This window comes from Pleurodeles waltl, chromosome 10, assembly GCF_031143425.1.
Source record: "Pleurodeles waltl isolate 20211129_DDA chromosome 10, aPleWal1.hap1.20221129, whole genome shotgun sequence".
NCBI lineage: Eukaryota > Metazoa > Chordata > Amphibia > Caudata > Salamandridae > Pleurodeles > Pleurodeles waltl.
The window spans coordinates 879,380,980-879,408,655 of NC_090449.1; positions in this window are offsets into that span (position 1 = coordinate 879,380,980).

Below are 27,676 nucleotides of genomic sequence, written 5' to 3' on the forward strand. Positions count from 1 at the left end.
TAGCTGCAGTGAAAACCCCAGAGAGCTGGTTTGGCAGTTCCCAGGGTCCATAGTGGAGCCCCGGGGATGCATGGGATTGGCACCCCAATACCAGATTTGGCATGGGGGGACAATTCCTTGATCTTAGACATGTTACATGGCCATATTTGGAGTTACCATTGTGAAGCTACATATAGGCATTGACCTATATGTAGTGCACACGTGTAATGGTGTCCCCGCACTCACAAAGTCTGGGGAAATTGCCTTAAACTATGTGGGGACACCTTGGCTAGTGCCAAGGTGCCCTCACACTTAGTAACTTTGCACCTAACCTTCACTAAGTGAAGGTTAGACATATAGGTGACTTATAAGTTAATTAAGTGCAGTGTAAAATGACTGTGAAATAACGTGTGCATTATTTCACTCAGTCTGGAGTGGCAGTCCTGTGTAAGATTTGTCTGAGCTCCCTATGGGTGGCAAAAGAAATGCTGCAGCCTATAGGGATCTCCTGGAACCCCAATACCTTGGGTACCTAGGTACCATATACTAGGGAATTATAAGGGTGTTCCAGTGTGCCAATTACAATTGGTGAAAATGGTCACTAGCCTATAGTGACAATTTTAAAGGCAGGGAGAGCATAAGCACCAACGTTCTGATTAGCAGAGCCTCAGTGACACAGTTAGTCAATACACAGGTACACACATTCAGGTCACAAACTATGAGCACTGGGGTCCTGGCTAGCAGGATCCCAGTGATACAGGCAAAAACAAACTGACATACAAGTAAAAATGTGGGTAACATGCCAGGCAAGATGGTACTTTCCTACACTGGTCAGCTTTGGTAAAGTGGACAGAGTAACAACATAGCACAGAGCAACAACCTGGTAAGCAGAGGCAAAAAGTTAAGGGAGACCACGCCAAGGATGCCAAGTCTAACAAACACCAATACATTAAAAAAGTAAGACAGAACACACAATACAAATCCAGCACCAATTTATAACAATAGGAAATATTGTATGAGTAAAATGATACCAAAACAAATAAAAATCCAATCTAGGGAGACAGAGATATTATTTTTTTAAGGTTAAAAGTAAAATTAGTGGTCAGAAGCAAATATCACTTAAATGGTTAAAGAAGGACATGCTGGACTGGGACACAGTCAAGCGTTTCACCCACCCACAATGTAACAAACACTTTTACACTTACTTCCAAAAGTGTTTCTTAAGTCAAGAAAGTGGTGCTCAACCCTAATTCAAGGTTCCAACATTTCTGAGGTGTTCCTTGGGACATTGGTACTACAATACCCACAATGACCCTGGCCAAATCTACAAAATATCCACTGAATGCTGTCCAGCCGGGCTCTTCTGGAAAGAGTTGATGTAGGTAATTATTGACTCGTGGTAGCTCCTTTATACCTGTTGCTTACGGGGAGTCCACTCCTGAATCCTTCAGAAGGCACAGCAAAGTCCTTTTTGGGCTGAAGACCAAAGTGTGCAGCTTAAGAGTTACTCAAAGTCAGGTGAGGTCCCACTGTATAAATACATTTTTGAATTGTGTGACATTCATAAAGAAGGCTATAATCAAAGTCAATGTTGCTCCAAATCGAATTTAATTTCAGAAGGGCAAACAACTCGCAGTGGAGATGCAGACAATCATAAGTCCCAAGAGATGTGCGGAAACTAGGCCAGCCAACACATGTTTCGCCCCACAGGCGCGTAAGCCAGGGCTTTCTCAAGGCTGGGAAAAAAAGAAATGTCATAAAATAAGAGAATATAATGTGATATAATGTAGTTATATTAAAGAGGGTTGTGAAAAAGACCGGAAAATACTGAAAAATGGGAAAACAAAAAGTCCGTGAGGAGGGTCATGAAGCCCAAAGACATGATTCTTGATTCCAAGAAAAACCTGTGCAGTGATTAATGAACAAAGAGACAATAGATTGAAGAATATACAAGAAATAGTAAATAAATAATAATTATAAGTGACTATTACAAAAGTCCTTAAAAATGAAGAGTAGTGATCAAAAGACAATTATAGGGTTACCAGGACTGACTTATTTAAGGGAGAGCATGCAAGAGTGGTTTAGTTAAACTGTATTGACGCTGCGCAGAAAGACGGTAGTGTGATTGGAAACAGTTATTGTGACTAAACAAATAAGAACAACATACCATTCTTTGTAAGTTATGTTCTGGTAGCAAAAAACAGTCAGTAGTTTAAGCACTAGTTCAACAAATAATCTGAAACATAAGTATATACATATAACACCATGTAACTGGATAGTTAGGTAAAGCGAAAGTTAACAATCAGAAGGAGCTGTCTTAAAAGAGAACAAACTAGGTAATGATGCCTGATATTAAAGAACTAAATAAGAAATAGTATCAATTGCATAGGGGATACAAAAACTTTGGAATTGCAATCTTAACCCAAAAAGGAAGGGAAAAAAGGTACATGGTTCGGTAGATACGAGTAACCGGTCGATTAGAAGTTATTATTTGTAAAACTGTCGAAGGGCAATATGTAAAAAGTGCTCACATGCATATTACCTAAAATACTACTAAAGAACAACACTCACCCATTATGTGTTGGTGGAATGGTTGGGTTATTGATATTACCGTCCGTCGCCGAAATGTTTTTTGAACGAGAGACAGCGCGCCTATTTTGCACCGCGTCTTAAATACAAGACCGGTGTGTTTGTGTGTCGTACCTCAGTGTTGTCTATGAGGTATGGACACCGAGAAAGGACTAAATAAGTGCAACTTCAGTGAGAACAAACAGCAGAGTGGACGGCGCCATCTTGAATACATAAAAAGGCGGCGCCATCTTATAATGGTATAAAATTCGTCCAAATAAAGGACGATGGGTGCATCAAGGTGAAAATAAAGAACTAAGAGCCAGATGTAGTAAGGTCCGAATTTGCGATTCGGAAATTGCAAGTCTGTCCGACTCGCAATTTCCGAATCGCAAATTCGGATGCAGAACGGTGTCTCAGACACCCTCTGCGACTCGCTATGGGGTCGCAAAGACCCACCTCATTAATATTAATGAGGTGGGTCGCTTTTTGCGACCCCATAGCGAGTCCCTGCACTCACAGGGATGGTGGCCTGCTGAAGTCAGCAGACCTCCATGTCTGTGACTGCTTTTTCAATAAAGCAGTTTTTTTTTTTTCATTTTGCAGCCTGTTTTCCTTAAAGGAAAACGAGTTGCAAAATGAAAAAACATTACGAAACCATTTGGTTTCGTTTTTTCAGTGTTGCTCAGTGTTTTTCAGTGTTGCTCTGCTCTGAAAAAACCTTTATGCCCACATTCACAAAGGGGAAGGGGTCCCATGGGTATCCCTTCCCTTTTGTGAATGAGTTACCACCAGTGTGACACTGGTGGTAACTGCGAGTTGCTTTGCGACCGCATTCGCAGTCACAAAGCAATTCTGAATTGCAATGCGAGTCGCAAATAGGAAGGGAACACCCCTTCCTATTTGCGAGTCGCATTCACAAATTGCAAGTCGGTACCGACTCGCAATTTGTGAATGTGCATCGCGTGAGGCCGTTTGCATGGCGTAAACTGCGATTTTCGCAGTTTACGACATGCAAATGGCTTACTACATCTGGCCCTAAGAGTGCACTCCTCTCTTCTGCAGTCCAAGGGTCCAGCAGCTCAGTCCTTCTTCTTCTTGTAGTTTCTAGGCAGGGATCTTTGGGGATCCACAACACAAATCAAAGAGTTTAGAAGCTCAGAGATGGTCCTTAGGATGTTGGGACTACGTTTCCCTGAATACAACTGGCTGACTCCTTAAAATGTCATTGGAGGCTACCCAGCTGGTGTCTCCTTGGTGGAGATGGTGCAGGTGGAGCTGTTTTAACCTGTTGCTTTTAGGGAGCCCATTCCTACTCTTCTTGATGCCAGGTAAAGTCCTTATGGCTGTAGTTCCACAGTGTGCAGCAGGTGCAGTCTTCCAGAGTGCAGTCCTTTGGGGGTGCAGACCAGGGTTCCAACAGGGCAGTCCTTCTTCTTGTAGGCAGTGTTTTGAGTTGCTGGGCAAATCTTCCATATATGCACTTTTCCTGAGGTGGCAAGCGGTGGGTCCCCTTGACCAATGGGGTGCAGGGTTTCACCCTCTTGGGTGACCACTTCCTGCAAAGTGTGGCAAAAATCAATACCTCGAAGCACTATTTTTCCAAAGTCGAAAATGGAGAAAATCTCTCCTTGGGATCTGAATCTGTCTAAGCCATGCCACTGGTGTGGCCAAATCTCCCTAACACCTCCCCCCAAGTCCCTCTGCTAATCTAATTACTGGGGCTCCCATCTGGCTGTGTGGTAGGATGTGTGGGTGAGCCTGGGTCCTGTCCTAACTGTCGTTCCCTCTTTGAAAACCAGTTTGGCTGCCCAGACCCCTTTCTGCCTTTTGCTCTGCAACTTGCAGATCTCCTCCCACCAGATGTCCCATTAGCTCAATGGAGGCCACGTAACACCTCATTAAGGCAGCTTGGCTCAGCCTGGCAGTGGCTGGCTAATCAGAGAAGCGCTTCTGGGAGGCTGGATTTTGACTTACAGAAAGAAAATTCAATAATTTTTTTTCTGTGTTAGTTATAATAAATCTAACAGTGCCACATTATTGGATTTATTCTAACTATCATTTTGAGTCCAAGAAGGACATTTTAGCTCTTTCTAGTGATAACTATACTTTAATAAAATATTCCCATGTTAGCCTATGGAGCTAATGTACCACAATGGGGAAAAGTAAATTGGCAGGTTTTCCCTCACCGGGGCATATGAAACATATTTTGTAATATCCCTGCTTATAGTTACAAGCCACCCTACTCCTGAGGCACTTAGGGTAGGCCTTAGGCGTGACTTATATGTAGAAATAAGGTTGTTTGAGACTTTGGTAGTACCTTTAATTCCTAAGTCTAATTTGCATACAAATTTAATTTAAAATAAGTCTGCAGAGCTGGCTTTTAAAGTGACAGCAGGCACCACAGCAGTGCATACTTAAGTGCACTAAATCTGCTGGGCCTCTAAACCTATATGACCTACCGTATACTAGGGACTTACAGGTAGGATGTCATGGCAATTATAATCATGCCTAATTTGCATATACTTTTAATCAGAGCACAAGCACTGGATCTGGTTAGCGGAGCCCAGGGCACCCACACAGTCAGAAAACCAGTATGTAGTAGTCACAAATCACAAATGGGGGCAAAAAGTAGGGGGACACTGCAAACAAAGCCCTGGGTTCCCACAGCTTGGTACTGATTTTTCCATGCAACCTAATGAACATATGGCAACATGTAGTAATTAAGTATTTTATGCTCATCTGTCAGTACAGGCCCTCCTACTTTTTGCAAATTGCCATTTTTGGCAACTACTATGCAATGAGCAAGTAGCCTAATCAATCCCAGGTTCCCATATAGATATAACATTGACTCTGTCTGGAGACCTCCAGTGGCCTCCTGCTGAGTCCCAAGCCCAAAGTTTTCTAATTACAGGTCTGCACACTGCCTGCTTGGATGCTACCTTTTCCAATTTGTAGTTTGTAGGGCATCTAACTCAGATGCTCATGACTTAGGTCTTTGTCATGATGTTGTACCTTTGAGTCAGTCATTACATTTGAAATCTCAAAACCTCACAACTACTCCAAAGAAATGAGAAAGAATCACATGGATGACTATCTCTCCTACAATAAGTAACTTGTTTAACTGCCCTACCAAAATATTCTTGACATTTGCCTTTCTTACAGTCCTACCTTTTCACTTGCTGTTTGGCTCTTTACCTCTTAGCCTATACGTGCTCACTTTTGACTTAGCACTGAAGCACCAGCACTGATGGTTCACCTTGGATTTCCAAGAACCCTCGATATGTGATTCTACTTTTTATTTTATTGTGGAATATCTTTCCCCATAAATATGCAAACATTACAAATCACTACAATGGCTACTTTAGATACATATGAAAAGGTTTTGCTTGTGAAAATCACGTGGCACAGCCATTGTCTTATTTTGCTCCTTTTGTTTTCTTTTTTCCTAGACAGTTTTCATTACAGATGTGACAGTTATGTGAATGTCTTAACCATCTCCCTGTATACAGACTCTGTGATCTGTAAATGACGGTAACCCCTTTGTCTCTTGCCTGCATCAACATCATGTAAGTCATTTTGCTTAGCCACAACTGACACCACGCTCCTGAGTTACTCATTTAGAGTCTCAGCATTGTTATTTTCCTTGTGTGAGATGTGTGAACTGAATGTTATTTTAGGTTTGATTGCCCAGCCATGTTGTGATGTGACTTGTATCTAGGTTTGCAGACTGTTGGTTGAGCATGAGTGCATGGTACAAGCGGCTGGAAGCGACTACAATCAGATGTGAGTACACGATGATCCTTTTGACGAATGTGTGACAATAAAGGACATCGTTCTAGCCCCAGACCAGAGGCCTGTACCTTTAAAGTTTAGGATGCTTAGAAGAATATTTTGCACTGAGGTATGACTTGAGTGTGCTGCTTATTATTTTTTCACATAGTAGGTTAGGTGTTAGTTTACCTCTCATGAATAGGGATCCTTAGCCCTGAAGAATGCCCCAGACCAGGATAGGGTCAGAGTGAGGGCACAAACATGTTGGCTTTCTGATGACGGGTTGAGTCATTATACTCACATTTGGTTTCAATAAGTTTTTTAATCATACCTGCGAACAGCACTATTAATGGTAATATTTGCCAGAAGTCCATTAGGTATTTTTAACTGATCTGAATCCCACAATTTTCCAGTAGCCCATATATAAGAACTCCCTCTGGTGTAGGTCTACCAAGAGGTTGAGTCCGCCATGGTGGCATTGTCCTACCAGGGTGGGGAGAGGTGGTCAATGATAAAGCATGACAAGATTAAGTGTGTCAGAACACTTCTTCCATAAGGAGGAATTCCCTGATAACTAAGGGCCAGATGTAAGTAGAAAGCAAATTGCGAGTTGCAATTTGCGAGTCCTTCCGACTGGAGACAGCAGACCACCATGTCCGTGACTGCTTTTAAATAAAGCAGTTTTTTTTTTTTCTATCTGCAGCCCGTTTTCCTTAAAGGAAAACGAGCTGCACATTTTTGCACCTTTTGTTTCGTTTTTTTTTCAGAGTAGGCAGTGGTCCATTGAACCACTGCCTGCTCTGAAAAAATAATTTTGTGATCATTCACAAAGGGGAAGGGCTCTCGCGGTCGCAAATCAACTTACATCGCAGTGCGAGTCGCAAATAGGAAGGGAACACCCCTTCCTATTTGCGAGTCTGAAACACATTTTGCGAGTCGGTTCCGACTGGCAAAATGTGTTTCTGCATCGCGCGCAGGCATTAGCGCCTCGCAAACGGCGTTTTTCGCCGTTTGCGAGGCGCTAATGCCTTGCTACATCTGGCCCTAAGTAACATAGTAGTTCTCAAATAAGTACCATGGACATTTGAGTTATTATCTAGTTGGTAATGGCCACCTACTGAAATCTGTCCCCTCCTCAACTTTTGTGTTTATCATTACATGCATATTTGAACATGTGGGGCGTTGTGTGTGTGTGTGGGGTGTGTGTGTGTATGCGTATTGCTGTGTACTGCTGTGTGTTTGGCTGTGTCTGTGCGAGCCTCCTCATTGCATTAGCTTTTTTGTTTGTAGCTTATTGCTGGCTATTTTATATTTGTATTTTATGTTTGTGTACCAATGTCCATATGCAATGTGATGTCAACGGGCTTTCAACTCAGTGCTGTGTTTTGAAGCCTACATTTGAGGGGTTGTCATATTTCTACATTAGGTCAGACAAAATAAATGTTGTTCCTTGTGTGGACACTCGGTCTCATTACAAGATAACCAGAGTGTGGATGTGGGGATACTGGAACTCCTAGTTTCAACTGCAGAGTCTCCCCTACTTCAGGAATCCTGAGTTATAGATTTCAGAACGAGGAATAATCAGGCGGACCTAGAATTGCGTGGCCCAAATCCAGGTTTTCTGTAATTCTTGGGACTTAAATGCTCATATTTACAACTTGCCATGAAGAGATGGTAATCCTGTGCAAGGTGGCCAATGCTGTTCATTGGTTGGGGGCCCTTACCACTAGACCTCTGTTGTGCCTGAGGGAAGCTTCCCTAGGGCTCTGAGGGGACGTACAGGGACCGGGATGTGCTTGTGCAGACCCATACTCAGTAAAATGAGGAAATTCGTTATTGGGCGCAGTAATTCCAGAACTGGTAAAACAAGATTACTTATGATTAACAGGGACGTTATCCCTTCGGGGATAACTCTCTACAAATCTCCTAGTAAAGTCCTTGGCCTTCCTACTCTTCTCTAGAAGTTAGTGTACCAGCTGTGTGATTTTGGCTGCAATATTTCGACTTGCTCAATTGGGCCTGTTGAATTTCTAAGTTTAAACTCAATATTGCAGAGAAAGTCTTCTTTAATGCGAGACAGCACAGATAGACTTTCAAAATCACTCATTGATATCACGTGCGCGCCCATTGAAAACACCTTTGTTGTGAACTCATAGAGTCAGAAAAAGAACTCCTGCATAAGACCTTGAAAATGAAATTGAATTAAACTACAAAACTAAATTGAAGACAGCCAAGCACATGGAGACAAAAGACACTTCAATTCACTGTATCCATTGAAATAAAAATAACAAATACTGGAAACAGAATAAAGTTGTGTAATTTGTACAAACGATTTTTCACTTCAGGTAGCATTGTGGTTGTGAAAATGAGACCTAGATCTCTATATATAGACACAAATGTGTTTTGTAAAGTTTAGAAGCCTCTGCAGTTAAATTAAACAATATTGAACTATGTTATGTAACGTGTTCATTGTGTTGGGGGTCGTAGAACATATTAGCATGAAATTTTACTGCTGTTCATGTTGTTAGGCGCGCACACGTAGAGCACAGTAAAAAGAGCCACCTGCAGCTTCATGCATGAATATTATAATGAGCTGCGTATTTCTAGAGAAGTTTTGAATCTCAGTGCTGATGATCCTATTTAAAAACATGATGAGCAATTATCATTCTTTAAATCCCACTCCCTCGAATGCAGATATGTGAAACAGCTGCTAAGTGAACACTCTTTCACTTACCTGATAAAAATAAGTGTGGCTTTTTCGATTCCAGGGCCGAGTATTTCTCATCGCTAAGGACTGCATTCCCTTAGCAAATAAAGCATTTAGGTTGTGTTGTGCTACAGCAATTTTGTGCTTCTACCTCACTGGTCGCACAATTAGGCTGCCGAGCATAACGTACAGACCTTCGCACCACACAGCAAAGGTGTCTGTGAGGGTCTAGCACAGGTTTTGTACTGAAAAGGTGCCCTTCCAGTACAAAATGCTATGCTAGACTAATTTTGAAATGTTTCCCATTTGTAAGTGTACTCTACAGTGTACCACAAATGCAAAGTGTGCGAAGTTAGGAGAAATAAAAGCATTTCTACTTTTTACCACCTGCTTTCAAGAGACTTTTTTGGTACATATCCCCGACTACTATTGTTAGTAGATAGTTCTTTTCATCAGAAACCATGGGTTGTTGCATAGGAACACCCATGAATCACCCATGGAGTGTCCCTCTGATTCAGAGTAATGCAAAGCAGTGCTTTGCGCTGCTTTGCATTACTTTCAGTCAACATACCAGCACAAAACAAGTTTTGTGCTAGAAAGGAAGTCCAAAAAAATACATTTTATTCAGGTTTGCATCACACAAACCCAGCACAAAATGTTTGTTAATCTGAGCCAAAGGGGCATATTTATACTCTGTTTGCGCCGGATTTGCGTCGTTTTTTTTTATGCAAATCCGACGCAAAACTAATTCCATATTTATACTTTGGCGTTAGACCCGTCTAGCGCCAAAGATCTTGGAGTTAGCGTCATTTTTTAGCGTGGACACCTTCCTTGCGTTAATGATATGCAAGGTAGGCGTTTCCGTCTAAAAAATGACTCCGAGGCATGTGCGCCGTATTTATACTCCCGGGCAAAAATGACGCCCGGGAGTGGGCGGGTCAAAAAAAATGACGTCCAGCCGCTTTAGCGTCATTTCTTAGCGCCTGGTCAGGGCAGGCATTAAGGGACCTGTGGGCTCGGAAGGAGCCCAGAGGTGCCCTCCCATGCCCCCAGGGACACCCCCTGCCACCCTTGCCCACCCCAGGAGGACGCCCAAGGATGGAGGGACCCATCCCAGGGAACTTAAGGTAAGTTCAGGTAAGTATTTTTTTTGTTTTTTTTTGTGGCATAGGGGGGCCTGATTTGTGCCCCCCTACATGCCACTATGCCCAATGACCATGCCCTGGGGACATAAGTCCCCTGGGCATGGCCATTGGGCAAGGGGGCATGACTCCTGTCTTTGCTAAGACAGGAGTCATGTCAATGGGGGGTGGGAGTCAAAAAAAATGGCGCAAATCGGGTTGAGGCAGATTTTTTGCCTCAGACCGACTTGCCCCATTCTTTGACGCCCAAGCTCCATTTTCCCCTACGCCGGCGCTGCCTGGTGTGGGTCATTTTTTTTGACGCACACCAGTCAGCTCCGCTGGCTAAAGTCATTCCATAAATAAGGCGCCCGCATGGCGCTTTGGAATGGCGTTAGCCGGCGTTACATTTTTTGACGCACAACTGCGTTGGCGCAGTTGTGCGCCAAAAAGTATAAATACGGCCCATAGTGTTTAGTTTTATCAGGTCACGGTTGGCGGACCACATCATTTGAGTAGGAGTCTGAAAGCATAAGGGTAAAGTGTGTCGCTTTAAGAGACACCAAGGAACTTTTTAAGCACTGCTACATCACTAAAGGGTAGCACCTGGGAGAACGTCATGCCAATAGCCTCTACAGAAAATGTCCCACGATCAGTGGAGCATATATTTCTAAAGTGCTGCATTTTGGTGGGATATGTAATTTTCGCCTATTCAATGTTTATAACTGTGTTTGCTATGCTGGGCAGATATGTAACATAGTACCTCCACTCTGTTCACCTATAGTCATGACCCAGGTAGGTCGATGTGTGCTGAACTTTAACAGATTCTCAATTTATGGCAGCCTTTCATGCACTGATCTGCATTGTTCTATCACAATGTGGAAACACACTTTTTTCATTATGTCACTGGCTATTTGTCCTAAGGTTCTACTGGTCTTCATAATAACCCAATTATTCACTAAACCCATCTTGATAGTATGTGCCAGTTGTTGGTGTTTGATTTTGAGCTGCTCCTCTATACATGTTGCATGTGGGCAAGGAGCCCTGGCTTCTGGCATACTTTCAGACATTCTGGATGCGTCTCAGTGTTTGCCTGGAATTGTAGGTTAGTTTCATATGAAGCCACATCTCCTGTGCATTTTAATTTTGTTGATGTTAGGAATCTAGCTGGCTGCCACTGGTTTTGCTCTTGTGGCATCTGTGGATGCAGGCACTTGGTGGTTGTGAAGCTGGTGTCGCTGTTGGTGTCCTTTGTGGTAGTTGGTGGCTGTATATGGCCACTTGTTGTGACCCCTGATGACACTGTGTGAGATTCTTTTTGGTCTGTTATCAGAGCGGAATTTACAAGATACAGGGGGTTATTACAACTTTGGAGGAGGTGTTAATCCATCCCAAAAGTGACGGTAAAGTGACGGATATACCACCAGCCGTATTACGAGTTCCATAGGATATAATGGAGTCGTAATACGGCTGGTGGTATATCCGTCACTTTACCATCACTTTTGGGACGGATTAACACCTCCTCCAAAGTTGTAATAACCCCCTCAGTGTTTGGAGCAGATGTGCTTGAGATATGAGGGGTGACGTCTGGCAGGTGTATTCGTTCTCATTGCAGCAGGTCTTCAACTCCTTGGATACAGACAGAAAGAATGTGAGTAAGAGAGACCAAATGACAAAGAATAAGCAAGTGAAAGTCAGAGCTATAGAGAAGGGGCACTAATACATAGAATGCTAAGTAGTGTCGGTTTCTTCTCGAGGGCGAAGGAGCATCGCCCCCCAGCCCCCTGCGAGCTGTGCAGGAAAAAATAGAATGGCAATGAAAAGATTTCATTGCCATTTTATTTTTTCCCACTCAACGCGCACCAGCCCAGATACATGCTGGGCATATTCTCTAATGTCGGCAACAGAGGACTGACTCTGCTTCCCGGCAGAAGAGGACTGGAGCAGTGCCTGGCAGGGATACTCCAAAGTGCACGTCATCTTGGCTGGCTGCTTTGCGCTGGCCAAAGTTACCTGCGCATTGTGGAGCTTTTCACTCAGCTGTCTAAGACACCTGGGAGGAGAACAGACACATGCCTTCAGGGCCTGAAGGAGCGTCCAGCCAGCCCGCTTCATCCAACCCAAGAACTGCTCTCATGCTGGTTAACAACATGAGGGCAAGGCCTGGATTGGTTTGGGGAGCTCTTCAGGCATTGGCACGCAGAAGCACATAGAGGAGTATGTGTAGCCCGTGGGTAAGTGCCTTTTTAGAAAAATGTGTAATGTTTGTCTAATGCATTTGTGTAATGTTATGTACATGTGTAATGCACGTAAGTGTGTAGGGCATGTACGTGTAGTGTTTGTGTTATAGTGTTATTTGGGCTTTAGGACGGTTTACGTTGGGGTTTTTGAGGAAGGTTTTTTTTTTTTTTTTTTTTTTTTAGTGAAGTGGTGGGGCACTTCACTCGCCCCACCACTTCAAAAAGGTACAAGCCGCCGCTGATGCCAGGTAAAGAAATGCTAAAAAAACAAGCATTTGAAATGCAATAGGTCTCGCATTTTTTTGAGTTAGAGCTATTGGTGTTGTAAATGCCTAAGTGGACTTTTTTTTACATATAAATTGGTCAACTCTGCTGCACACTGAGGCCCTTTTTGCCATAAAAATCTAGTGGCCCAGTATATAACTAAAGCATTTCTATTCAACTCTGCTGCACACTGAGGTCCTTTTTGCCATAAAAATCCAGTGGCCCTGTATATAACTAAAGTATTTCTATTTACCTTCTTCCTTTATGTCCAGTTGAAATTGAAAATGTTGCTGATATTTTTTTTATTGTTTTGCAAAACTACCTTTTAGTATATTGGTTGGTACACAATACCAGAATGGATTCAGTAAAAGTTGATGCACAATTTGCACCCGCTTTTACCGAATCTATCATTCCTACATCTAGCCCTATGTTTCTTTCTTCCCATAATCAATTCCCTATCTCTAGATTTTATTTTTTATGAAGCAAAGACCACCTGGTGCAGTTCATTAGGTCATTTATGAAAAAACATTGACATAGCCGAGAATATAAGTGTCTCGGTTCAAATCTCAGCTTTCCAAATCACCAAATTGTGGGGGTGATTCTGACCCCGGCGGTACAAGACCGCCGGGGCCAGGGTCGGTGGGAGCACCGCCGACAGGCCGGCGGTGCCCCGCAGGGCATTCTGACCGCGGTCAGAAGAGGCAAACCGGCGGTCTCCCGCCGGTTTACCGCTGCCCTTAGAATCCCCCATGGCGGCGCAGCTTGCTGCGCCGCCATGGGGGATTCTGACACCCCCTACCGCCATCCTGTTCCTGGCGGTTCGCCCGTCAGGAACAGGATGGTGGTAGGGGGTGCCGCGGGGCCCCTGGGGGCCCCTGCCATGCCCATGCCAATGGCATGGGCACGGCAGGGGCCCCCGTAAGAGGGCCCCAAAAAGTATTTCAGTGTCTGCTAAGCAGACACTGAAATACGCGACGGGTGCAACTGCACCCGTCGCACCCCTGCAACTCCGCCGGCTCAATTCTGAGCCGGCGTCCTCGTTGCAGGGGCATTTCCTCTGGGCCGGCGGGCACTCTTTTGGAGAGCGCCCGCCGGCCCAGAGGAAATGTCTAAATGGCCGGTGCGGTCATTCAGCGGCGGTACCTTGGCGGACGGCCTCCGCCGTCCGCCAGGGTCATAATCAGGCCCCGTGTGTTTCTGGGAATGCCAAAGCACGACCCTTTACTTCAGTTTTCCATGTCTGTCAACATTGGGAGTGCCTACAAGTAAAAAAATGTATCGGCAATCGTGCAATTATCCATGTAACAGGGTCGATGTCCAAGGCGGTAAGTACTCTTTAAGTACTGCCTGAGGGGAGTGGGGGGAGGGGATGTAGCATTCCTTGTGGGTTTTTTTGTGTTGTGGACATAGGCAAATCTCCATTTTGTGATGAATGGGACGAGGACTAGAGGGACCTGGGGGTAACGTTTTTAAACAGTCACAGACCCCCTGAGTAGGCCTTGCGGACCCCGAGGGGTCTTCAGACAACAGGCTAAGAACCACTGCCAAAGACGGTCTTTACTGTCTACAACAGCCATCCCAACTCCCAGTGCCAATACCAAATGCAAAGCGCCTACTACACCTTATGGAAAGAGCGCTGCATGAGTCTACCTGCCGCTGGGCTTAGCACTTCACTTGCACTGATGTGAAGATATGTAACTTTCTTGCTGCTCCCAGGCATTGTATTTTGAAAACAGATATAATCGTCTTAAAATCAGTCTCTTTGTCCACAGGGGAAGCTAGTGATATCATCATGAAAATAGCTTCCCCAGAATTCCCTTAACTATGCATTTGTTTTCCAGAAAGGTTTCGAGTCAACTTGATTTAACGTGTAATTACTGCTTTCACAGTTTTGCTTTTTCCATCATCCTATAAGAGCATCTCGAAATACATCAGCTCAGGATGAGAACTGTACTAAACTCCTCTTATATTGGTAAAAATATATGTATATAGGGGCATATTTATACTCCGTTTGCGCCGAATTTGCGTCGTTTTTTTTAACGCAAATTCGACGCAAAACTAACTCCATATTTATACTTTGGCGTTAGACGCGTCTAGCGCCAAAGTTCATGGAGTTAGCGTCATTTTTTTGCGTGAACACCTTCCTTGCGTTAATGATATGCAAGGTAGGCGTTCCCGTCTTAAAAAATGACTCCGATGCTATTGCGTTGTATTTATACTCCTGGGCAAAAATGACGCCCGGGAGTGGGCGGGTCTAAAAAACCCGCATTTGCGCCGGATTTTAGCGCCTGGGTCAGGGCAGGCGTTAAGGGACCTGTGGGCTCAGAATGAGCCCAGAGGTGCCCTCCCCTGCCCCCAGGGACACCCCCTGCCACCCTTGCCCACCCCAGGAGGACACCCAAGGATGGAGGGACCCACCCCAGGGACATTAAGGTAAGTCCAGGTAAGTATTTTTTTATTTTATTTTTGTGGCATAGGGGGGCCTGATTTGTGCCCCCCTACATGCCACTATGCCCAATGACCATGCCCAGGGGACAGAAGTCCCCTGGGCATGGCCATTGGGCAAGGGGGCATGACTCCTGTCTTTGCTAAGACAGGAGTCATTTCAATGGGGGATGGGCGTCGTAAAAAAATGGCGCAAATCGGGTTGTGGTGATTTTTTTGCCTCAGCCTGACTTGCACCATTTGTGGACGCCCATACGCCATTTTCCCCCTACGCCGGCGCTGCCTGGTGTACGTCGTTTTTTTTAACGCACACCAGACAGCGCCGGCGGCTAACGCCGGCTAACGTCATTCAATAAATACGGCACCCGCATGGCGCTTCAGAATGGCGTTAGCCGGCGCAACATTTTTTGACTCAAAACTGCGTTGGTGCAGTTTTGCGTCAAAAAGTATAAATATGGGCCATAATGTTATTAAGGACTGCCCACCAATAACAAGTAACTGCTGGCTGTGCAGACTTCTTATAACTCCCGAACTGACATTTTCACCATCATGACCAGCGGCGTAACGAAACTTGAGGGGATCCCCGGCAAACTACCTGGAGCCCCCCCCCACCTCCCTAGACTCAGTGAGGGGGCTGCCGCCTGTGCACAGTGTTCTGTGCTGAGGTGGGGGCCCTTTAGCTCGCTCCCACCCCTTGCAGGGACTGTGGGAGCCTTTGTTACGCTACCGATCGTGACTAAAAAGTTGAATGATGTCCCCCGGCAGTTTTGGTGAAACCCTAACGGTGTCAAGTGAGATATGAAGAAGCACCCCCCTGTCGTCCTCCTAGGCTTCGCGGTGGAGGTGGCCTCTGTCTCTGTGGAATGCCCGGGTCAGTAGCGACCATGCTGGGGAGCTTGCAATCCAAGCAACGCACATCGCGCTTCACTGGACGCTTCTAGGCGGGGAACATGTCAGCAGCGTAGCCAGTGTGACATAGGCCCTTGTACAAGGAAAGAACTGGGCCCCCAGGCTGCTGTTTGAATTAAAAATTGCAGCAATAGTCAAGGTTCAGTGGCACAGTCAAGCCTGTGTGCCCTGGTGACACTGCACCTGCTGCATCAATGGAAGCTTCGCCCCGGAGAACATCTGGATGTATCAGCCGATCCTGGCTGAATCTTTGCAGTGCAACCACACAAGCTGCATTAAACGCGTGGAAGTAAACACAGCTCTGACACTCACCTGGGGATTGCACGGCTGCCAGCTGTGTACACGCCTCCCTTCCGAGGCATGTCCGCAGCAGAGGCAGGCTGTGAGGGGCAGGATACCGCCCCTGTCCGTTCCTTGAGGGTCCTCTATCGTCTCCAGAGGTGCTACGGGCTCGCTGGGGTGCTTCTTGCACGACCTCAGCGCTCTCTCCTCGGCTCCTCTCAGCACTCTTGCCACGTGAACAACACTGGGGCCGCCCGGGGCAAGGAAAACAAACACAGCACTGAGACCTCCGGGCTGCAATCAAGGCTCCAACACGATAAAGCCTCGCGCTTCAGAAAAAATAAGCATCACATCCTTGTTTTCTGAACAACCACCAGAACATGATATTTCTTTGTTGCAATCAGTTGTTTCACATTGAAGTTACCGAAGACGAAAAAACAGGCTGTTATTGGATTGATTCTGTAAAAATGTTTTTTGTAGTTTTGTATAGGGCGAACTTAGACCTAGAGGATCAGAACACTTTACAAGAAACATACTAAGTGAAACACGCATTAGGAATGCAATAGTCTCGTGTTTGCTCGAGTTAGAGCTCATAGCGTTGAAAATTACTGACTGGACTTTTATTGCCAGACAGACTGAAAATAACAAAAAGGAAGAGAGCGAGGGTGAGCTGACCCTGGAAAAGCCCCCTTCTGCTGTTTATGTTTACAGAGGGAGCTGGTGTGGAGGAGTAACTGAACAACACCCACACTGTTGAGGTGAAACAGGCAAATGCCAAAAAAAAGTCCCTTACAGAAGAGATAAACAGGACTTAGCGTAATTACACAGTACTTTGTGCTGCTCCCAAAGTGAAAAAAGGCAGGACAAAGAGGCAAAACTGACCACTAGCAAGCAAGGATTTTTGAAGGACACTGCAACTAACAAATCAGAATGCTGGAACTCACTCTATTGTATACTTTAGTATACAGCAGGCCGAACGCTAACGCTCAACCTAAAAATGACTTCTCAATCAACTGCTCTTTAATTCTATTTTAAATGTACTAAATTACTGCTCTTGTCATACTTTTCCAAAGAGCAGTTTTAAAGCTTGGCTCCCTGACAGCAAATCCAGCCCTCTCCCATTGAGGCCTTACATCCGCACTGTTATTTCTTTACCTTCATTCAAACAAGAGCTACAACAGTCAGTGGCATAAAACAAAGCAAAACCCCCCACTGCAAAATGTGGTGAGAGGCCCCTAAGCAATGGTGTTACAAAGGCTCCCTGATCTGCAGAGGGCCCCCTCAGCACAGTACACGGGTGACAGGCCCCAGACTGGATCCAGGAGGGAGGGGGCCCCCTTTAGGTACTTTACAAGGGGCCCCCTCAGGTTTTGTTATGCCACTGCTCCTGAGACTTCTATCTTGCATGAATTTTCATTGGCCTTAGGCTGAGCAGGCCCCCTGAAGGGGAGCAGGGATCCTGCTGCACTGTGGGGCCAGTGTTATGCCTCTTACAACATCCTCTTTTAAATTATCACATCCTTCCTTTTTCCTTGACTTGTTACAATCTGAAGAGTACAAACGTACATGAAATGTAGCTCTCTATTGCTTACTTTGATGTATTCTCCTTAAGCACATTCATGTTCCCCTTTTCTATGGATCAAGTCTCGACTCTCTGATTTGTTTCACGCTAATCCTGAAAATATTTGCACTTTGACCGTGGACCTCTATGTCACCAATAGCTTATGTTCCTTCAAGCCTTGTAAAGTTATTATGTGTTGTTATGGTCTTGGACATTATGGCCCTCATTACAACCATGGGGGTTGGTGTTAAAGTGGGAGTAATACCGCCAACAGGCTAGCGGTAACTGCTGCCAAATTATGGCCATGGCGGAAAAATCTCTGACAGGCAGCCAATGTACCAAACCGACCACCAGGGCGAAAACAACAGCCACCACAGTGGTAGCCGACTACAGCCTGGCGGAAGTCAATGTTTAGCCCACCATATTAAGACACTGAAATCCGCCACCTTTTCCGGGGCGGTACCAACGACATCAAAAGCCTGGCAGAAACTGAGCTCAGAAGGGAAAGGACTCACCATTGGAGGCACAGGGAACAACCACGCCGCCATGGAGCTCGAACTGCATGTCTTCCCCATGATCTTCTACGTGCTGCTCCACCACGAACACCAACTCTGGCGAAGACGACGACGGTGAGTACAGACGCCTAGCACACAAGGGAGGGAGGGAGGAAAAGTGGGTGACACACACACGCACCACACACCCCCAACACCATACACACAATCAGCTGCATTACTAAAACATTTTTACTCCTTAACTCGGATGAATAATGCAAGGACAAACTTTTTTTGAAAAAGTGCATGTAATGAGAGCAACACATCAAGAAAAATAAGTTAGGCAAGATAATAGATATATACATATGTACAGAAAAAGGGACACAGCCCAGTCCACAATGTTCATAGGCCACATGGCCACAGGCCAAAGTCAAAGGCAACACATGTCACCTTCATCACCATGGAGAGAACACTGCAGGGGCATCAGTTGGTAAATAGGCAGGCACCTCAGGGGGACGGGGAATGGGGGGGCACCTCAGCCGGCAGATGGAACAAGACCACTGGTTCTAGAGGGGGCAACATGCCCTGTGCTCTGTCCTGGGGAGTGCAAAGTCACAGTCTCTCAAGTGGGTGACTTGCCCACATGCTCTGGAGGGGGCAACATGCCCTGTGCTCTGTCCTGGGGAGGCTGGGGTAGGTGGGTATCTTACCCACTGGTTCTGGAGGGGACATCGTGCCCTGTGCTCTTGATCCTGGGGAGGCAGGGGGTTGGTGGGTGTCTTACCCACTGGTTCCGGAGGGGGCATCGTGCCCTGTGCTCTTGATCCTGGGAAGTGCAAGGTCACAGTCTCACAGGTGGGTGTCATAACCACTGGAATTGCAGGGGCCAGGCCGCACAGCAGCCCATGGAGGCAGGACTATATAACGTCCGCTGGCGGTGACAGCTGCTCAGTGCTGGTAGTGGTGCTGCTGCTGCTGGTGGTGGTGGGGGGAAGCTCCAGCCCATCCCCTGCAGCCTCGGATGGCTGCCCCCTGGTGGTGCTGCTGCTGGTGGTGGGGGGAAGCTCCAGCTCATCCCCTGCTGCCTCTGAGAGCTGTCCACTGGTGGTGGTTGTGCTGCTGCTGGTGGTGGTGGTGGGGGGAAGCTCCAGCCCATCCCCTGCAGCCTTGGATGGCTGCCAACCATGGTTGGTGGTGGGGGATCCGTCTGAGTCCCTGAACCAGGCCCCATGTCCTTCCTGCCTGCTGGAACTGGCTCCTTGCCCTTCCTGGCAGCAGCTGCGGCTGGCTCCTTGCCCTTCCTGGCAGCAGCTGGTACAGGCTCCTTGCCATTCCTGGCAGCAGCTGGGGCAGGCTCCTTGCCCTTTCTGGCAGCAGCTGGGGCAGGCACCCTTTCCTTGAGGTTGACTGGTGTAGGCTCCTTCAACCTCTGGACATGTTCCCTGGATCCTTTCCCACCAGGAGTGAGTGTGAAGACTACTGGGCCTGTGGAATGGGTGGCTGAGGTGCTTGCCTGGGTTTTTGCCACCCTGGCCAGACATGAAGGATGGTGGAGAGGGGTAAGGAAGAGGTCAGTGGAGAAGAGGAAAAACTTCTTAGGGACATTGGGGCAGGGAGAGGGAAAAGGGTTGGGAGTGGAGGAAGAGGGAGTGGTTGTAGGAGGTGTCTGTCTGCTGTGTTTGGGTGCAGGTGCATGGGCTGGATGATGTTGTGAGGTGGATGGCTGTTGGTTGTCTGAGTGCTTGCATAGGTGTACTTTGGGAGGAGGTGACAGACACATTGAGAGAGGACACAGGGGCCGTGTGCATGGCTGTTGTGGAGGTGTCTGCCAGTGAGGTGTGTGTTCTGCTAGGTGTGGTGGTGATGCTGGTAGTGGATGAGGATGTAGTGCATGCAGGTGTGAGTGTAGACGGAACTGGGAGGGAGGTGGAAAAGGAGGAAGAGGGGGAGACAGTGGAAATTGTGGATGTTGGTATGTCTGCATCTGGATGGTGTTTGTGTGAGTGCCTGTGGGATGATGTGTGGTGCTTGTGTTTGCCTCTGCCATTCTTGTGTGTTGTCTTGTGTGCATGGTTGTCTGCCTGTGTGCTTGTGATAGGTTGGGGTTGAGGGGAATGGGATTGGGAAGAGGAAGTTGGAGGGGGAGGGTGGAAACAGGGACAATGGCTGCCATAAGAAAGGAGGCTAGAGCCCGGATTGATCTCTGTTGGGCTGCCAAGACAGTGTGAATGCCCTCCAGGAATGCATTAGTCTGTTGCATCTGGGCTGCCAGCCCCTGGATGGCATTCACAATGATTGACTGCCCTACAGAGATGGATCTCAGGAGGTCAATAGCCTCCTCACTCAGGACAGCAGGGCTAACTAGGACAGGGCCTGAGGTGCCTGGGGTGAAGGAGATGCCCCCTCTCCTGGGTAAGCAGGCACAGGCAACTCGCTAAGGGGCTGCTGGGAGGGTGGTGTCTTGTACTGGGGTTGCGGCTGTACCTTTAGCTGGGGTGGGTACAGAGGTGTCCGCCTCCACCCGGGAGCTTCCATCGGAGGAGGTATCTGTGTCCGAACTGTCCCCTACAGTCTCCACTGTGGTGCTCCCTCGCCCTCCGTCCCACTGGTGCCCTCACCTTTGGTGGACTCTGCCTCTTGAGTCCTGTGGGATGCAGCTCCCTCCGTCCCCGGTGCCTCTGCTCCTCCGCCAGATGATGCTAATGCACATAAGGACAGGGTGACAAAACAAAAGGGGGGGAGACAAAGGATACACCTGGCCAATGGCTGCACCAACACCACCGTTGGCGTACACACCACCCTCACACACAGGGAACAGCCCTACGCACTATGTATTGCACTACCAGTTATAATGCTAGCCCCCAAGGCATGTGGAGGGGCGCACACCGCCAAATGCAGCACACCTGGGACCCACACAGCCCTGACCAGTTATTGATGCCTACGAGCTAGGTAGCAGGATTATCACTTCAGAACCCTGGCCAACATGAGACCTATTCTGCGATGTCAGGCCTGGCCTAGGGACACCCACTGACACACATCGCCCACCCGGGTACCCCCCTACCATGTGTAAGTTGTAATGATGGGCGCTGTACTCACCCCCTTGTGGCTGCTGTGATGCCCTCAAGTGCCCATCCAGCTCCGGGTAGGCCACTGCCAGTATGTGGGCCATCAGGGAAGTCAGGGTTCGACGGGCACCCATTCCTCATTGGGAGGCCATCCCCAGCTGGGCCTCCACCGTCTTCCATGCCCAGCATCTCAGGTCCTTCCACCGTTTCCGACAGTGGGTGCTCAGCCTGCCGTAAACCCCCAGGGTCCGCACGTCCTTGGTGATGGCACGCCATTTACCCTTCTTTTGATGGGCGCTGACCTGCAGAGGAAATACACACAGGAAATGGTATCAGTCAGACTGTCCTGCCTGTTACACTTATGGCCCACCATACCCCTTCACATCACCATTTACACACACATGGCCCAGCACACAAGCTGTACGCCGCCTAGGAGACATAACACAAGGCCTTCGCACACACCACTCCATGCATTCATGCCACTTGCATCGTGTCAACAGTGTACTCACCTGTTGGTCTGGAGGCCCATACAGCAGTTCATACTGGAGTAGGACCCCATCCACCAGTCACTCCAACTCCACTGAGGTGAAGGAAGGGGCCCTTTCCCCAGTCACACAGGCCATGGTAGGTTCCAGAAACAGGTCACAGCAGCACATGCAGTGTGGGTCCTCTCCTGCTGAAGGTCAGGTAGCAAGTGAGTGATAAGATAGAAAATGGTGGTCATGTCCGTGGCGGTAAATACTGTCACCGCCGGCATACATCACCATTAGCCACTATACCCCATAGAGCCCAATTCTAACCAATGAGGAGTCGCACAGCGGTTCCCGACCGCCTTCCGCAACGGCTCACAATGTCAGCGGAATTACCTCACTTCCACCTGTCCCTCCATACAGGACAGGTGGATGCCATTTCAGGAGGGGGAAGGCCCTGGATAATAACTGCATCACAGTTAAAAATAGGACATAGAGGACAAATCCTACTTAACCATTACAAATTAACATCATGCATTGTAATGTTGTGGGTCCAATATTCAGTTTGTGACCAGCTCCTCACCTTTTTGTCCCTTAGACTGCAACCGCTGCAGGTGAATAGAAGATGGAGACATACCCCCATGTACAGACCCCTGGTGGACTTGGCAACAATGGAGGACAGGCACATTATGCTCACCTATGAACTTGACAGGGCCACAATCACGGAGCTGTTTGCCCAACTGGAGCCTGACCTGATATCTGCTATCCATCACCCCACTGGGATCCCCCCTCTTGTGCAAGTCCTATCTGTGCTCCATTTCTTGGCAACTGGTTCTTTCCAAGTGACAGTGGGCTTTGCAGCAGGAATGTCACAGCCAATGTTTGCAACAGCGCTGACAAGAGTGTTGTCTGCATGATTAAACGCATGTGCAGCTACATTGTTTTCCCCCAGGTGGAGGATTTGGCTACAGTGAAGGCTGACTTCTATGCAATGGGACATATCCCCAACATAATTGGGGCAATTGATGGAACTCATATTGCATTTGTCCCCCCCCCAGCAACATGAACAAGTGTTCAGAAATCGTAAGAGATTCCACTCCACGAATGTCAAGATGGTGTGCTTGGCGGGCCAGTACCTTTCCCATGTCAATGCTAAGTATCCAGGGTCGGTGCATGATGCCTTTGTCCTGAGGAATAGCAGTATTACAAATGTGATGGCTCAACTACAGAGGCATCAGGTGTGTCTAATAGGTGAGCCCTGATTCCCACCCAGTAGATGTTGGTGTACGGGTATGGTGTGGGCATATAGGATGGTGTGTGCCTAAATGTTGTCCCTCGATATTTGCAGGTGACTGGTTACCCCAACCTATCATGGCTACTGACCCCTGTGAGGAATGCCAGGACAAGGGCAGAAGAATGTTATAATGAGGCACATGGGTGAACAAGAAGGTTAATCGAACGGACCTTTGGCCTCCTGAAGGCCAGGTTCAGGTCCCTCCATCTAACTGGGGGATCCCTGTGCTATTATCCAAGAAGGTCTGCCAGATAATCGTGGCATGCTGCATGTTGCACAGCCTTGCCATGTGCCTTTTCTGCAGGAGGAGGAGGCTGGAGATGGCCGTGTGGCAGCAGTGGACCCTGTGGACAGTGAGGATGAGGAGGGAGAGGATGAGGACGAGGACAACAGAACAGTAGTGATACAACAATACTTCCAATGACACACAGGTAAGACAGTGTTACTTTCCATTTTATTGTCATTATTTAGATTATCTTTGGCACTGGCATGCTGTTATTTCCCACTTCTATGCCCACTCACTGTACCCTTTGGCAATTCATTTTGCAGATGTTGGTGCCCCACTATTGCTCCTGGTGTGATCACTGCAGCCAACTACAGGTCTTTCCTATGTGAACATTACTGCACAGTTGAATTGCAATGTTTGAACATGGTTAAATGAATACATACTTAAAAAATTTGACATACTCCATTTTTTCAAAGGGTGTTTACTGACGTGCTAAGAAGAAGAGGGGCAAGTGCATTGGGATGGGGTGTTGATGGAGGAAAGTCCATGGTATTGTTCCAGTCAATTTGGTGCGCAGGTGCATTGTCCAAGGGGACACATGAAGTGGAGCAATGGCTGTTGAAGGTGGACAGGGTGACAGAGTGGGACACAAGGGGGACAATCAGGAGAGTCTCATTTCCTGGCGGGGTCTTGGCAATAGATTCTGGCTTCTGCCTGGATCACAGGGAACATTTGCAGAGTGGTTCACCTTCTGCAGGGTGAGGGGGTGCTGGTGGCCTGTTGGCCCTGTGGCGGGGCCTCCTGTCCACTAGCGGAAGCGGAGGTGGAAGGCAGTTCAGATGTCTGGCTAGTGGCAGGGGCCTGCTGTTGTGAGACTGCCTCCCTCATAATGGTGCCATGTCTGCCAGCACCCCTGCTATGGAGACGAGGGTGGTGTTGATGGCCTGCAAGTCCTCCCTGATCCCCTGGTTCTGTCCCTCCTGCAGCCACCTGGTCTCCTGCACATTGTCCAGGATCTGGCCCAGCGTACCCTGGGAATGTTGGTAGGCTCCCAGGAGCTCTGCAAGTGCCTCCTGGAGAGTCAGTTCCCTGGGCATCTCCTCCCCCTGGTGCACAGCAGTCCTCCCAGTTTCCCTGTTGTTCTGTGCCTCTGTCCCCTGAACCGTGTGCCCAATGCCACTGACCCCAGGTCCCTGATTGTCTTGGGTATGAGGTGTGTCCTGGGGTGCCTGTGTTGGTGGACACACTGCTGATTGGCGTGTCCTGGGGACAGAGGTATGGGTACGCTGGGTGGGTGCTGTGGTGGTGTTTTCAGGTGGGGGAGGCTCTGTGGTGGTGTGTGACTGGGCCTGGTTAACCGACTGTCCAGAGGTCCATGATGGGCCAGGTTGGTTGTCTAGATCCAGGCGACCAGAGTTGCTGTCATCACTGTGGGCCTCTTCAGTTGGGGGACTGGATAGTGCTGGCACCTCTTCTCGCTGACATTGGCTGGGATACCTGTGGGGATATCAATGCTGTGTTATTTGTTTCTGTGTGTAACATATTGTGCATCAGTGGGTTGCCCTCTATGTTTGTATTTGCCCTGGCAGCATTCACTTGTGTACGTTGGTGTATGGTGGGATGATTAGTTCTCTATAGTGTGCAAGCTGTAGTGATGAGTGTCTATGCAGGGCTGTGAGTGGTATCCATGCATTGGTATGACATGCAGGGATTGGCATTGGGATGAATGAGAAGTGATGGTGGGGGTGTGGGAGGTGGTGGAGTGAGGGTGGGGGTATGTGATGGCATGCAGGTAGGGGGGTAGTAGTAGTATAGAGTTGACTTACCAGACTCCAGTCCTCCTCCTACTCCAGCCAGTCCTTCAGGATGCATGATTGCCAAGACTTGCTCCTCCCATGTTGTTAGTTGTGGCGGAGGAGGTGGGGGTCCACCATCAGTCCTCTGTACAGCGAGTTGGTGTCTTGCTGCAATGGAATGCACCTTCCTCGTAGATCGTTTCACCTCTTCCTGATGTCATCCCTTGTTTTGGGGTGCTGTCCCATGGCGTTGACCCTGTCCACAATCCTCTGCCATAGCTCCATCTTCCTAGCAATGGATATCTGCTGCACCTGTGCTCCAAATAGCTGTGGCTCTACCCTGATGATTTCCTCCACCATGACCCTTAGCTCCTCCTCTGAGAATCTGGGGTGTCTTTGTAGTGCCATGGGTGTTGTGTGAGTTGTGTAGGTGAGGATGTGTAGGGTGATGTGTTGGGGTGTGTGATGTGGGGTGCTTGGGTGGTGTATAGGTGTAAGTGGTGTGTGGCTCTGGTTTTGTCTGTAGTCGTAGTGTCTGTCTCGTGCCAATGGTTTGTATTCATAAGGGGTACTGGGTAATGTGGGTGTGTGTTTTATAGTGGTGTGGGCATGGTGTGTATATGGGTGTCAGGTGTGTGTTGTTTGAATTGTCCATTGTGGTGTTGTTTTGTATGTGTGTGTGTATTTTGAGCACGGCGGTGTGTACCACCAATGGTTTACCACCATTGAATGTCTGCCCTGGTGATTCATGGGTCATAATGTGGTGGGCGTTGTTCTGTTGAGGTAACGAGGTGGGTTTTGATACCGCCAATTTATCACCGACCTTTGGTGTGGTGGACTTGTGTCTGTGGCTGAATAGTGACGGATTGGCGTGTGTGTGTCATAATATGGTGAACGGATATCCGCCGCGGCGGCGGTATGTTGGCGGCAATCAGCGTGGAGATAAGTGAGATTTACCACCAATGTCATAATGAGGGCCTTAGTAACTCTTTTGTAAGTCGAAAATCTTCAGCGGGTGAGGCTGTAGCTGATGAGAGTTCCACAAGGCCAGATCACCTTTGGTGAAGGACCGGTGAATAGAATTTGCTGCTGCAGAGAATAACGAAGCAGGGGCTGCTGTGAAGTTAGGCTAACCAATGATGTACTTTGGGCAGATAGACAAGCAGGTTTGCCTTGGTCTTCTCTCAGTTCTCAGAGCAGCTTTAGCCAAAAAGTTGCCAGTTTTGGATTTTGGTAATCTGGGCACTGATAACACCTCAATTAAGGGTGCTGGACTGGAGGAGCACCACTTAGGGGTTCAGGGCTCACTCAGGTGGGTTCAGGTTCAAGATGGTTCGAAACTCTTCTGTCTCTGAGGCAGTGATAAGGAGGCCAGACAACTAGCCATTGGAGCACTCTTGTAGTCCTGCGTTCAAGTGGTGAAACAGGGCTAAAACAGCAAGGCAGGCCGCTGAGGGTTCAAGGCAGTCTCCAGACATGAAAGCAGTCCTTGCAAATGCAGCAAAGCAGTCTTGTGAAGTACACAGCATACCGCAGAAGCAGGCAGTCCTCTGAGAGTGTGTTATTTCACCATCATTTCCCCATTCACTATTTTTATTTCAGATGTTTAGGCTTCCTACAGCTCTCTTAATTATTTTTGTTATTTCTGTTTCTTGCAGTGTAAAAGATAGTACAACACAAACATAACAATTGAAGAGTCGAAAAGGTTTCGTCATACATTTAATTCCTAAAACATAATATCTAAAGTGCCATCTGTATAATTCCAAAGTGCACAGCGTGTCCTATGTTACATTGATAAAAAAAAAATAAACAATTATGTGCAATATACATTGCAAATACATATCAAACTAAATTCTAGAATACATATTACACAAGAAACCTACAATCAAACTGCTTTAAATTTATTCCAACAAAGTATTCCTTGTTAGTCACATTCTAAAGTGCATGTAGTACAAATTGTCACTACTAACTAAAATGCATTATTTCAATAAAGTGCAACAGAGATCTGCTTCCGTCAATTTGAGCTCATCCTCTGGAGTCTTATGATTAATTTCCCTACAATTTCAACTCATAATAAATGGGACTGAATACTTCCAAACTTAAAAAAAACACTTCTTCCTTTCCCTGATTGTTTTGCATTCTCCAACTCATGTGACTAGACCCACCTAAGCTTTCAGCTTAGGTGGGTCAGCTGATTTCCAAAGTGCAGTAATTATTGATTGTGCCACTATCATTGCGATGAACACCAATTGCGTGCCGGAGCTGGTCTGATAACCAAATGCTTAGTACAATATAGAAAAATCTCATTTAAGTATATCAAATATGCTTTCCCAAAGAAGATCCATATACACCTCAAAGCCCTCTCTCAAAAAGATTTCACATTATTACATTCCCAATCAGTATGAATCCAACTGCTGGGCTCCAAGCACCCAGTGCATTGGTCTAGGATATTTATGCCCCACTTTTGAAGCAATACAGAGGTAT